The sequence below is a fragment of the Podarcis filfolensis genome (assembly GCF_964270895.1).
Source record: "Podarcis filfolensis genome assembly, chromosome: 13".
Lineage (NCBI taxonomy): Eukaryota > Metazoa > Chordata > Lepidosauria > Squamata > Lacertidae > Podarcis > Podarcis filfolensis.
The window spans coordinates 41,311,949-41,323,492 of NC_139615.1; positions in this window are offsets into that span (position 1 = coordinate 41,311,949).

Below are 11,544 nucleotides of genomic sequence, written 5' to 3' on the forward strand. Positions count from 1 at the left end.
TAGCGGAGTCTGTAACCTGAAGCGTATGTCACCTGAAGCGTATGTAACCTGAAGCGTATGTAACCCGAGGTACCACTGTAGTAGTAGTAGTAACTTGTTTCATCCACAAAACAGCAACAACATTTGCTGAGAATCGCAAGTGAGAAGAGCGCTGTTGCAGTGCTCAGGAACAGAACTGACTTTCTCATACCCTCCAACTTTTCTCCGGTGAAAACAGGGACATCCCACCATAACCCCCAACATTTCTCCAATGAAAATAGGGACATCCTAGGAAAAGCGGGACATTCCGGGATCAAATCAGAAGCTGGGACGGCTTCTGTATACCTGAAGGAGCCTCTCCACCCCCATAGTTCATCCAGGACACTGAGGTCCAGCGCCGACGGCCTTCTGGCGGTTCCCTCATTGCAAGAAGTGAGGTTACAGGGAACCAGGCAGAGGGCCTTCTTGGTAGTGGCGCCGGTGCTGTGGAACACCCTCCCATCAGATGTCAAGGAAATAAGCAGCTATCTTATTTTTAAAAGACATCTGAAGGCAGTCCTGTTTAGGGAAGTTTTTAATATTTAATGTTGTGTTGCTTTTAACACTCGATTGGGAGCCGCCCAGAGTGGCTGGGGAAACTCAGCCAGATGGGCGGGGTATAAATAATAAATTATGATTATGATTATTTGAATGCAGGACTGTCCCTGGAAAATGGGGACACTTGGAGGGTCTGCCAGCCTGGTTTTGATTCACTCCGCCCTGAATTCAGCAAAGAACATTGGTATAAGTAAATAATAATAATAATAATAATAATAATAATAATAATAATAATAATTTATTATCGTTATTATTATTATTATGTGAATGCAGGACTGTCTCTGGAAAATGGGGACACCTGGAGGGTCTGCCAGCCTGGTTTTGATTCACTCCGCCCTGAATTCAGCAAAGAACATAGGTGCCTCACCTTCTAAGAATGACTGAGCCTCTGAAGTTGCAGTCCTATGCATGTCTGCGCAGAAGATAGGGAACAACTGGCCAGGAGTGTAGGCCTGCAGCCTCTGTCTTCTTAGCAGCACCTTCTCCCCACCTCTGAGCCGTAGCAGGAAATAGCACAGGACCAACACACATACAACGTATGCTGGGCGGACCTGAAATGCCTCCAAATGGTTAAAGCCAGCATGGGTGGACTCATCTGGGATTTAAGGAAGGAGGCCGCCTGGCCTTGCCTGACCCAGGAGCCGGCAGCTGTCTGCAGCATCTGAGCCTGGGCTGTTCCCATTGTCTGCCATATCCATTGCCATCGATAAGGAATGACAAGTGCCCAGAGGGAGACGAGTCTGTAGAATGAATGAAGAAGCAGGCAGCCTCCGTCTCGGGCTCCCTGAGGAGGAGCGACATCGTTGGGACACTGGTGCATTTACGAAGTGGTATTTCGCACTCGGCGTCACCTTGGCTCTTCCTCCCCCAATCCCCAGCCCGACCACCATCCGCAGTGGAATGTGGGCCCAGCAAACACAGAGGGAGAGTCCTAGTGTGAACACACACACACAGAGGGACAACAAGAGAGGCTTGTGAGGTCCGCTGCTATTGTTCAGCCAAAACAGGGAATGTGTCAAGGTGGGAATCGGGAGCAGGTGAACGAATTGGGATCGGGACCTTCTGCATGCAAAGGAAATGCTCTGCCACTGAACTGTGACCTTTTCCTTGAGGGAAATAAGATGCAGAGGAACGGAATGGAGAAATCCGCAGCTACCCTTGGTGAGTTCTGAAACTCTCCACATCCCAGCCAAACTATGGATCAGGCTTTCCCTTAACTGACCTAACAACGCAGGGACAATGCAACTCCCATCATGCAGATGCAGGGGCAGCAATCAGGGATGATGGGAGTGGTAGTCCAACAACATCTGGGAACCCAAGGTTGAGAAAGGAATGGCCAGGGCACAGATGGGGATGTATCAGCCACTACAGATTGTCTATCAGGAGCTGTCCATGGTCCTGTAACTCCATCCTGACCTTAAAAGGTAAAGGGACCCCTGACCATTAGGTCCAGTCATGACCGGCTCTGGGACTGCGGCGCTCATCTTGCTTTATTGGCCGAGGGAGCCAGCGTACAGCTTCCAGGTCATGTGGCCAGCATGACTAAGCTGCTTCTGGCAAACCAGAGCAGTGCATGGAAACGCCGTTGACCTTCCCGCTGGAGCGGTACCTATTTATCTACTTGCACTTTGACGTGTTTTCGAACTGCTAGTTTGGCAGGAGCTGGGACCGAGCAACGGGAGCTCACCCCATCACAGGAATTCGAACCGCCGACCTTCTCATCGGCAAGTCCTAGGCTCTGTGGTTTAGCCCACAGCACCACCCGCGTCCTGACCTTACCTGCTACATAGTTAACTATGTCTCCAATCCTATGGAGACCCACTCATGGTCAGGTAGGACATCTTGACTGATTCCTTAGATGCTCCACCTTTGGCACACAACACCTTAAGATTCAATGTTTCTTTAAACGTGTTCTCAACATCAAGTTTTTAATAGAATTTCAAAATTTTGTCTTAATTCTAAAAAATTACACAAAAATCCATTCCAACCCTACCTACCATTATTTTGCCCATTCCTTGTTCTTTACATCCTATGTGGTACACTAGGGTCATATCATTCTCAAGTGGATTCCCAAGACTTTTAAATACATGCATTTCAACATGGGAGGTGTCATATGTCCCCAGTGGCACAATGGGTCAGTGTGTCTGGCTATAAACCAGAAGGTTGTTGGTTTGAGCCCACCCTGGGCAGGATTCACACTGTGGGCTGGATCCCTGCATTGCAGGGGGTTGGACTAGATGACCCACAGGGTCCCCTCCAACTTGTGGCAAATGCTTATTCACCATGGTAAGGCTGAATTCCCTAATAACCAAGCAAGGGAATCTGAGGCCTTCTGGGTTTCAATTAGAACATGTCTTCCTGGGACCTCGTTGTTATGTGTTTACTCTAAATGCCCTGCAGTGTGCTCAGCTGGACTCGACTCAAAAGCCCAGTGCCTGGTGGGTCTGGAAAAGGTTTCACTAGGTCAGACAGCTCTGTGTCTTGGACAGCCGTAATGAAGGGCCGTCTCTGGCTGTGCTCCTCCAGACACAGATGTCCTTCATCAACAGACAAGAGTAATTTCAGCCTCTCCTGGCCACCAGCCCCAGCACATCTCTGACTCTGTTCCAGACTGTGGAGGTCTGGGAGACAAAGGCTCCGATTTCCCAGCTCAGTTCCTTTAAAGCTAGTTGATCCCAGTGTCATTTCCACCAGCGCTGCCCTTTCTCCCTTCTCTCTATGCGCACCAACCCTCTACTGCCCCCTCGCCGATATGTCTTCCTCCAAATACCTCATTAGATGTGACAGATTCAGCAGGACGTGGGAAATAAATGAGAGAGAATCGGTTCAACAAAAGAAAACAAAAAAAGAGGAGGAGGAACCAAGGAAGATTCAGCCACTGGTTGTTGTTATTTAACTACCTGGTCTCAAAGGATGTGTCTTGATGGGATGCTGTACCACCTCCCCAGAGTAGTGGGTGAATCTTGTAACACCATTCAAGTGTCGCAGATAATGGGGGTCTCCTTCCACAGCTTTCCCCTACTTGGTCCAGCTGCCCACCACCATCTCTGCAATCACACAGGCTGGTAAATGGTGTCAGAGTCTAGGCTGACTTTACGCTCGCCCCAGGAGAGCATGGCCTCTCTTGAGAATGCCAGTGACTCTCCCACCAACAGTCAGAGAAAGACAGAGGTAAGCAAACCATGCCCACTGCTGGCTGCCTGTCTTCAGGAGGGCTCCCTTCCTAAGAACTGAAGTCTGTAAACAAAAGGCCTGCTGGATCAGGATAAAGGCCCATCTAGCCGAGCATCCTCTTCCCCACAGTGGCCAATCAGAAGCAAATGTGAAGCCTACAATTAGGATTCCCTCTCTTTTTGCCACAGGAAGCAGCATAAGAGGACTTCCTGTTCCAACTTAGCCTTGCTTGATCAGCAAGTCTCTGGAGTGTTCGTCTATCCTTTGGTTCTGGCTTCTGGCTTGCTCCTCAGTCCTGCCTCCTAGTTTTGTCCTTCAGTTCTGTACCCACAGCTCCTGGTTCAAGGCCGTCTTTAGCAGATGCGGCGCCGGGGTGCAAATATCCACCCAGCGTCCCCAAGTTACTGTTGGCATGCAGAGGGCCAGGAGGCCAGCTGGCTAGCCCTGGCTGGGCCGTCTGCTTCCAGCCGTCCCACTGCGAAGACCATCACCTCTGCTCCGACGTAAATCAGCGACCCGGGCTTCACAGCCAGGGCACACTATCAGCAGATCGAACTCCGCACACAGAATAGGCGTGAGGCTTGTGGAAGCATACAACAACTACAGATTTATTAATCATAAATCAGGACAAAGAAACATGTTATCTCTCTCTCATGTCATCTCAGAGAGAACAGCTAAAAGCAAAAGCTATACACAACGGAAGTTCCCAGCAAGCTGTGCTGGAATGTAAACAGACATGTGACACACAACAGTTCCACATATCTGCTCCTTAAGGTGGAACGGAAATCTCAACAGTTACCATGGATGGGGGGGGGGGAGCTGCACACTGCCAGCCATCGGGGGGGGGGGCGCAACTCTCCCCCCCCCATGCCGCTGCGGAAGAGCAATCCCTGCAGAGGCTTGGGAGGGAAGCTGCCTGCCCGCCAGCCATATGGTTGGCAGGGCACAGCTGGCGGGCATGCAGGGAAAGGGAAGGCTGCCGGCAAAGCCGCGCAGCTCCCCCTCTCGCTGGGGCGCCCCTGAGAGGCTGGCGCCCTGGCACGACGCACCACTAAGCCCTCTGTCCTGGTTCACTTTAGCCTGTTGCCCCTAGCCCAGCCCTACTCCAACACAAACATTTATCATGTGATGAGTTACCACATGGGGAGCTTCTGTCCCATGGCCCAATTTTGGCCAGCCAATATGGCCCACGAGGCCATCTCCCCCAAGTCATGACCACCTGCCAATCAACTGATGTCATCTCAGTGGGCGGGTGATGTTGGCTGACAGGCAGGGACGGGGTTCAGTTATGTGTTGGCTGTGCCCACTGCTTCCCCACAGGGAATTTCTGCATGAAGCCAAAGCAGCAGGATTTAACTCATCCTCCTGCTTTGTGCTGCTTCATCAGCATGTTCTCTGTGGGGAACGCACCGGTGATGCGGACGCCTGCAGAGAGCTGGATTAAAACTCTCTGCTCATCAGCTGTCAGATGATTGACAAGTACGTGGCCAACCCACCCGCCAAAGTTGACCCACAGGCTATGGGAGAGACCCATAAAGTTTCCCTGCCCCTGAACTATGTGAACTACTCCTCTTGTTTCATCCTGAATCCTACCTGTCAGGCGTTGAGTAAACGGCTTCCTCCCCACCCCTTTGGCCGTGCATCAGCAGAACAAAGCAATCAGAGTCCCTTACCAGTTTAAGAGTGTTTAATGATCACAGCAAAAGAACAACACAGCCGTTCTCAGAGTGAAGGTGCTCCCAATTAAGTTTTCCTCCTACTTCCCCCAGAGTCATTCCCATTACCTCCCCTTCTTGCAACCTGATCTCACAACCACGGAGCCTTCTGCGTAGCAACCTTATCAGCTCTCCTTGTCCTTGGGGAGAGAGGCTGGAGATTTTCCAGCGAAGGGGAGTCAGTTATCTCTCTCTCTCTCCCTGTTCTGCTTCTCCTAGTTGTTCCCCACTCAGCTCTGCCCAGCTGTTGTTTTCTGAACTATGCCCCTCTGCAAACCAATTCTCTCAATCTATACTGCTCCACTGTTCCTGGGCAGCTTCAGGGTCCTGGTCAGGAGCAGGAAGAGGGGGAGGTTCTCACCATTCTGCATCAGAGCTGTATTCCTCAGTCTGGTTTCTGAGACTGTCCTTCTTCTAGGACTTCCAATAAGGTGGTAAAATTCTCACTGTGCATCAGGAAGATTCGGATGTGCTGCATTATGGAAAGGAAGCATATCCATTCCTCTCTAAATCCACATAGGATTTGTTCAGTGGATCTCTGTGTTTCATCAGCTGAGGTTTAACAGCTGTAAATGTAACTCATTCACATGTTTTGACCATTGTTTTAAAAAGTTCTTTTTAAAATAATGTTTGTGAAATGATGGGTAGAAAGAAAAACGTACGGGTTTTCCCCTCCAGAAACTGCTTGCAACCCGCTCCTATCCATTTCACTGCTCCAGAGCTTTGTATGGGATCAAGAGTGGCAGCTGTAATTCGGCTAGGAATATTCAGAATTCCCAGCCTCCCCTCCTTGCATCCCATCCTTCTCCTTTTTATTGTTAAGACTATTGAGCAGCCGATGCTGGATTGGAACTAATGATACAAAGCTCCAATAACCACCCTCCTCTGTTGGGGAAAAAAGATCTCCATCCTGCTCCAGCTGTTTTACAAAGGGTGTCAGAAGTGGAATGTCAGTTTCCCAAAAAAGAAAAAGGGGGGAAGACATCACATTTATTCAAAATGCTTGCAGCTCCATATCGAATCTCCCTTTCTCCAGTATCTCCCGAAGGCCTCTGATCTGCCTCCTTCTTCCTCGTCAATGCAGCAGGTTAGAAGAACAAATCGGAGCGCAGAGACGCAACATCCCACCGGCATCTGTAGAGTCTTCTAATTAATTCATCTTTGTGAGAACCTCAGAGACTCATTTAGGTCCATTCTGGCAAGGAGAACATTTAATCATTTCTCAAAGCATCGATTTTCAAATCAATTTCTTTGTCTCTTTCGCAACGCAGTATAGCCTCCGTGACCTCCTTTTTTCCCTCCCATTGCTCGTGTAAAGTGCTTCAAATTTAATCCGCGTAAGAAATCAATTAGTCATTTATGACCTGCAGTTTTACTTACTGTAGCAATAGATAAAGACACCACCCCGGACCAAAAAAAATTATATATAAAAAAAAATTGTTGCAGAACAGACAATTATTCTTATTTAATTTATCTTAACGAGAGCCCTCCCCCTCCTTTTACAAAGAAGGATTTCAAAAGACCTATCTGCTCCACTTCTTTAGCTGTTACAGAACATCATTTTAAGGAAGGAAATTTCATTTTTGGAAAAAGCCTTCCGGGTTGCTTTGGGACTTTGATAAGTGTTCTGCGGAGGCCTCCCAAGAGTGAAGGGGTGTGGTAGAGCTAATCAGAATTAATTGGGCTTTCGTGAGAACTGTCATGCTCTTTCTGAGCGCACACGCACAGAGGGATTTAAGGCCACTCATTAAAAGATGAAATCCACCCAACAAATTGGAAGTCCACTGAGGAATATCAAATTTAAATTCCAGATTTTTGCACTCTCAGGTTTTGGAAGCAATATGTACATTTGAAAATCAACGTGACAGCCTCCCCCCACATGACCTCTCCCCCGAGTCGACGTCCGTCCCCTGTCTCCATCCCCGTAATTTGCTGCACGCTTTGATTAGCATGTACATTCACGAGACAGGACTCAGATTTTCTGCCCAATGCAGATTGATCGACTGATTGATTAAGATGCTTAATGTTCTACACGTTGTCTCGGCGAACCCCCGAGGCAGATTGCAAAGGATTAAAACAATAATAAAGCCGTAATAAAACAATGGTAGAAGACTGAAACGTGGTTGACAAAGACCAGCCATACTACAAAGGAAAGAAAGAACATGCCAAAACATCAAACCAGGATCGATCCCGCAGATGTCCCTGTGTTGGCTCAGTTCAAAGAGACAAGTTCGCACTCTCATTAAAAGGCAAGCAGCAACTGAGGCTGGCAACACACCCCCTTGGGAGGTTTGCAGTCATGGTGCCACAGCATAAAAGACTCTGTCTCTTCGCTTTCCAAGGAAACTGAAAAACAGAGTAGAGCCTTAGATGGTGACCAGACCGATTGGGGATTCAAACACCACTTACAGTTTATTGAAATATTAAGCAGTTTAGGCATGTTTTTAAACAATTAGACAAACATCAGAAACAAGTGGTTAGGAGATGCAGTTGGAATAATATCAGAGATACTGGTGGCACTTTGCTCTGATGTCTCCCTGCCAGGTCCTCTTGGATTTGCAGTACTCTGGCCTCTGTATTACAGTGGAACCTCGGTTTTTGAACGTAATCCATTCTGGAAGTCCGTTCGACTTCCGAAACGTTCCGAAACCGAGGATCAAAGGGCTGTCAGCAAGTTCAATGGGGAAAATTGAAACACGCACCTCGGAAGCCGTTTGACTTCTGAGGCGCGTTCAAAACGGAAGCATTCACTTCCAGGTTTTCGGCGTTCAGCTTCCAAAACGTTCAGCAGCCGAGATGTTCGGAAACCGAGGTTCCACTGTACACGCCAAGGTCCCATGACCCAGTCACTTCCTATATGATGAAATAACCAGCTAAGACAGCAGAATATAGGTCTGGAGGTTCAAATAGGCCCAAACCTGGTGAACACAGAACTTAATAAAACTGTCTGAAATATCCTAATAGCACAAGGTTGCATTATCTTCACGCAGGGCACTTTCAGACAATCTGTTCATTGCACATTCATACTGATTTCTCTGCGGGGAGATTAGACGACAGCGCCTACTTAATGAGCATTCATTCTGATTTGTTTGAGGGGAGGTTAGAAGATGTTGCATCTACCACCAGTCTCATCACATGCTTCCCAGTGCGTTTTTTTGTCACTTTCCTCACCGCCCCCCTCCCCCAAGTCTGATCTTTTGCAGAACCAGCTTTGTTGTGCTAGACCCGCCAATCAACTCAAACAGCACAACCTGAATTTGCCGGGATGTGACTGAATCTCGTGCAAAAATAGCAGCAGTCTGGAAACGCTCAAAATCATACATGTGGGGAAGGTTTTAGCAAGACGTTCCTTTTTAAATCAATGAAGCCAAATGATGTCCAAGTATCAAAACACAAGCTTATTTGTGGAAAGCTGAGGAGAGGCAGAGAAAAAGCGAAGATAACAATGCCACGCACACAAGCAATAAATGAGACTTTGCACTGATAAAGTGACTCTGCTATTCTCAAATCTGGAAGAGGCAGTCAGGGAAATAAAGCTGAAATTAGAAAGATATGGGGCAGTAAGGGCTTGCAAAGCAACCATAGTAAGTCAGAGGTACTTTGCTTTAGTGTAACCCCACCACTGCCCACCTCAAAAGTTTAGGAATGCATAGGTCACTCCCAATACAGTGGTACCTCTGGTTACGAACTTAATTCGTTCTGGAGGTCCGTTCTTAACCTGAAACTGTCCTTAACCTGAGGTACCACTTTAGCTAATGGGGCCTCCCGCTGCCACTGCGCCGCCACCGTGCGATTTCTGTTCTCATCCTGAAGCAAAGTTCTTAACCCGAGGTACTATTTCTGGGTTAGTGGAGTCTGTAACCTGAAGCGTCTGTAACCCGAGGTACCACTGTATAACCTTCTGCACAAAGTCGTTTAGATATTTGGCCATAACAATACTGTACCTCAAAATCTGGCAATGCTGCAAAGCCTCAGATAATTCTCTTTTTTTTAAGGACTTAAGGTGGTGGACAAAAGTTATCCTTTTTTGGTTTGGTCACCTAGCAGCATTAAATACAGTGGTACCTAGGGTTACAAACACTTCGGGTTACAGCCACTATTATTAAAAGTTTTGTTTCTCTTCCAAGTACTGCCAGTCTCAGGGTAGAAATACTTATATGCTTGCTTCACCCATTAAGCGCGGAGTGGGGATATTTCTTTATCCAAGTTTGGCACTTTCTGTATACCTTGCTTTGACCACAAGCTTTCCAGTGGCTGTTCAAGATCGCATTGTGTTGCTTCCGTGTGCATGCCCTCCGCCACACGCGTGTGCCAGCCTCTTCCCTCGCACACACGTGTGTGCACAAAAGGCCCTGACCGTATTAGACTCAGATATGCCACTGCTACGTCTGACAGGCCCAGTGGCACTGCTAAGAGCTGTCACTGGAATGAAAAATAATAGCTCGGCTTTGGCTTCCTTCCTCTCACCAGCATCTCGCTCTCTTATTTTCTTCTCCTTCTTCAGTCTCCTTTCTCTTTTAATGAGCTCCTAAAAATATTCCTCACTGAGACTGTGGGCTAAATGAGTCAGCCTCTCTCTCCCGTTTTGACCAATTGCTGGCAAATCCCGACGGGGCCCAAACCACGCGGGATTCTGACATTTGAACGAGACATTTGCCGACCGCTGTGAGTGGTGGTGGGTGGCAGGGGAGGGCTGCGGCGAGGGAGCTGGTACCACAGTTTCGAGAACCATAGAAGCGCAGAGTTGGAAGGGACCCTGACGATCATCTAGTCCAGCCCCCTGCAATGCAGGAATACGCAGCTGCGCCATATGGGGATCGAACCTGCAATTTTGCCGTTATCAGCACCACCTTCTAGCCAACTGAGAAGGAACCCTCTTTTTAAAATAAAATACAGTGGTACCTCGGGTTAAGTACTTAATTTGTTCCGGAGGTCCGTTCTTAACCTGAAACTGTTCTTAACCTGAAGCACCACTTTAGCTAATGGGGCCTCCCACTGCCACCGTGCCGCCGGAGCCCGATTTCTGTTCTTATCCTGAAGCAAAGTTCTTAACCTGAAGCACAATTTCTAGGTTAGTGGAGTGTGTAACCTGAAGCGTATGTAACTTGAAGCATATGTAACCCGAGGTACCACTGTAGTCTTGCACTCCCTTTGGACTGTGTTACTGAAGAGTTGGTGAAGCCTAGAACTTGTTCGTGAAAAGCTGTTTTCTCTTTGGGAAAAAACAACTCTGTCCACTGTGACCTGGAAAGATTTTGAAGTCTTATTTTATTACATTTGTTCCATATAATCATCTTTTCTTCTATGGAACTTAAGGCAGCTTAAGTAGATCTCTGAGGCTCGTGTTCTCCCTATCCAGGCACAGACCAGGCTTGGACCTGTTTAGTTGCCCAGAGTGGCTGGGGAAACCTTATCAGAGGGGTGGGTATTTTTTTTTTTAATTATTATTATTATTATTATTATTATTATTATTATTATTATTATTATTATTATTAGAATAGGACCATAATGTTTTTATATATGCTACATAAGCCTCCCAGAGTGGCTGGGGAAACCCAACCAGATGGATGGGGTATAAATAATAAAGTTGTTGTTGTTGTTGTTATACGTCTCATTGGAGAAATGTTGGAGGGCATGTAGTCCTGCAAGCCATGCTGCAAATCCATTTCTAATTGGGCATCCTGGTATCAACGACACACATGCCAGCGACTGATTTCTACGAGTGGCCCATCCTGTTTCGGCTGCTTCACTCCCCGCCAAATGGATGGGCCGGGTCTCCTCGTCTCCCTCAGACCTCTCCAGACTGAAAAAGGGCAGTGAATCTTGAAGGTTTTCACTTTTATTTTCTTCCGCGTCAGCAGCGGGGAGACTGGCGGTGGTGGGAATAGCAAAGCCTCGAAGATGCACCGCAACAGCAGTTTCTCTCTCGAAAGGTTAAGCAAACAGCATCAGCTACAAAATCAATGAGCAGCCGTGTGGCAGTTATTTGCTTTGCATAATTACACAGGAAACTGGGCCGGGCCGGGTGGAAAGCGAGGGGTTATAGATGTGGTCAGATCGATGCCTTTTCATCCGAAGG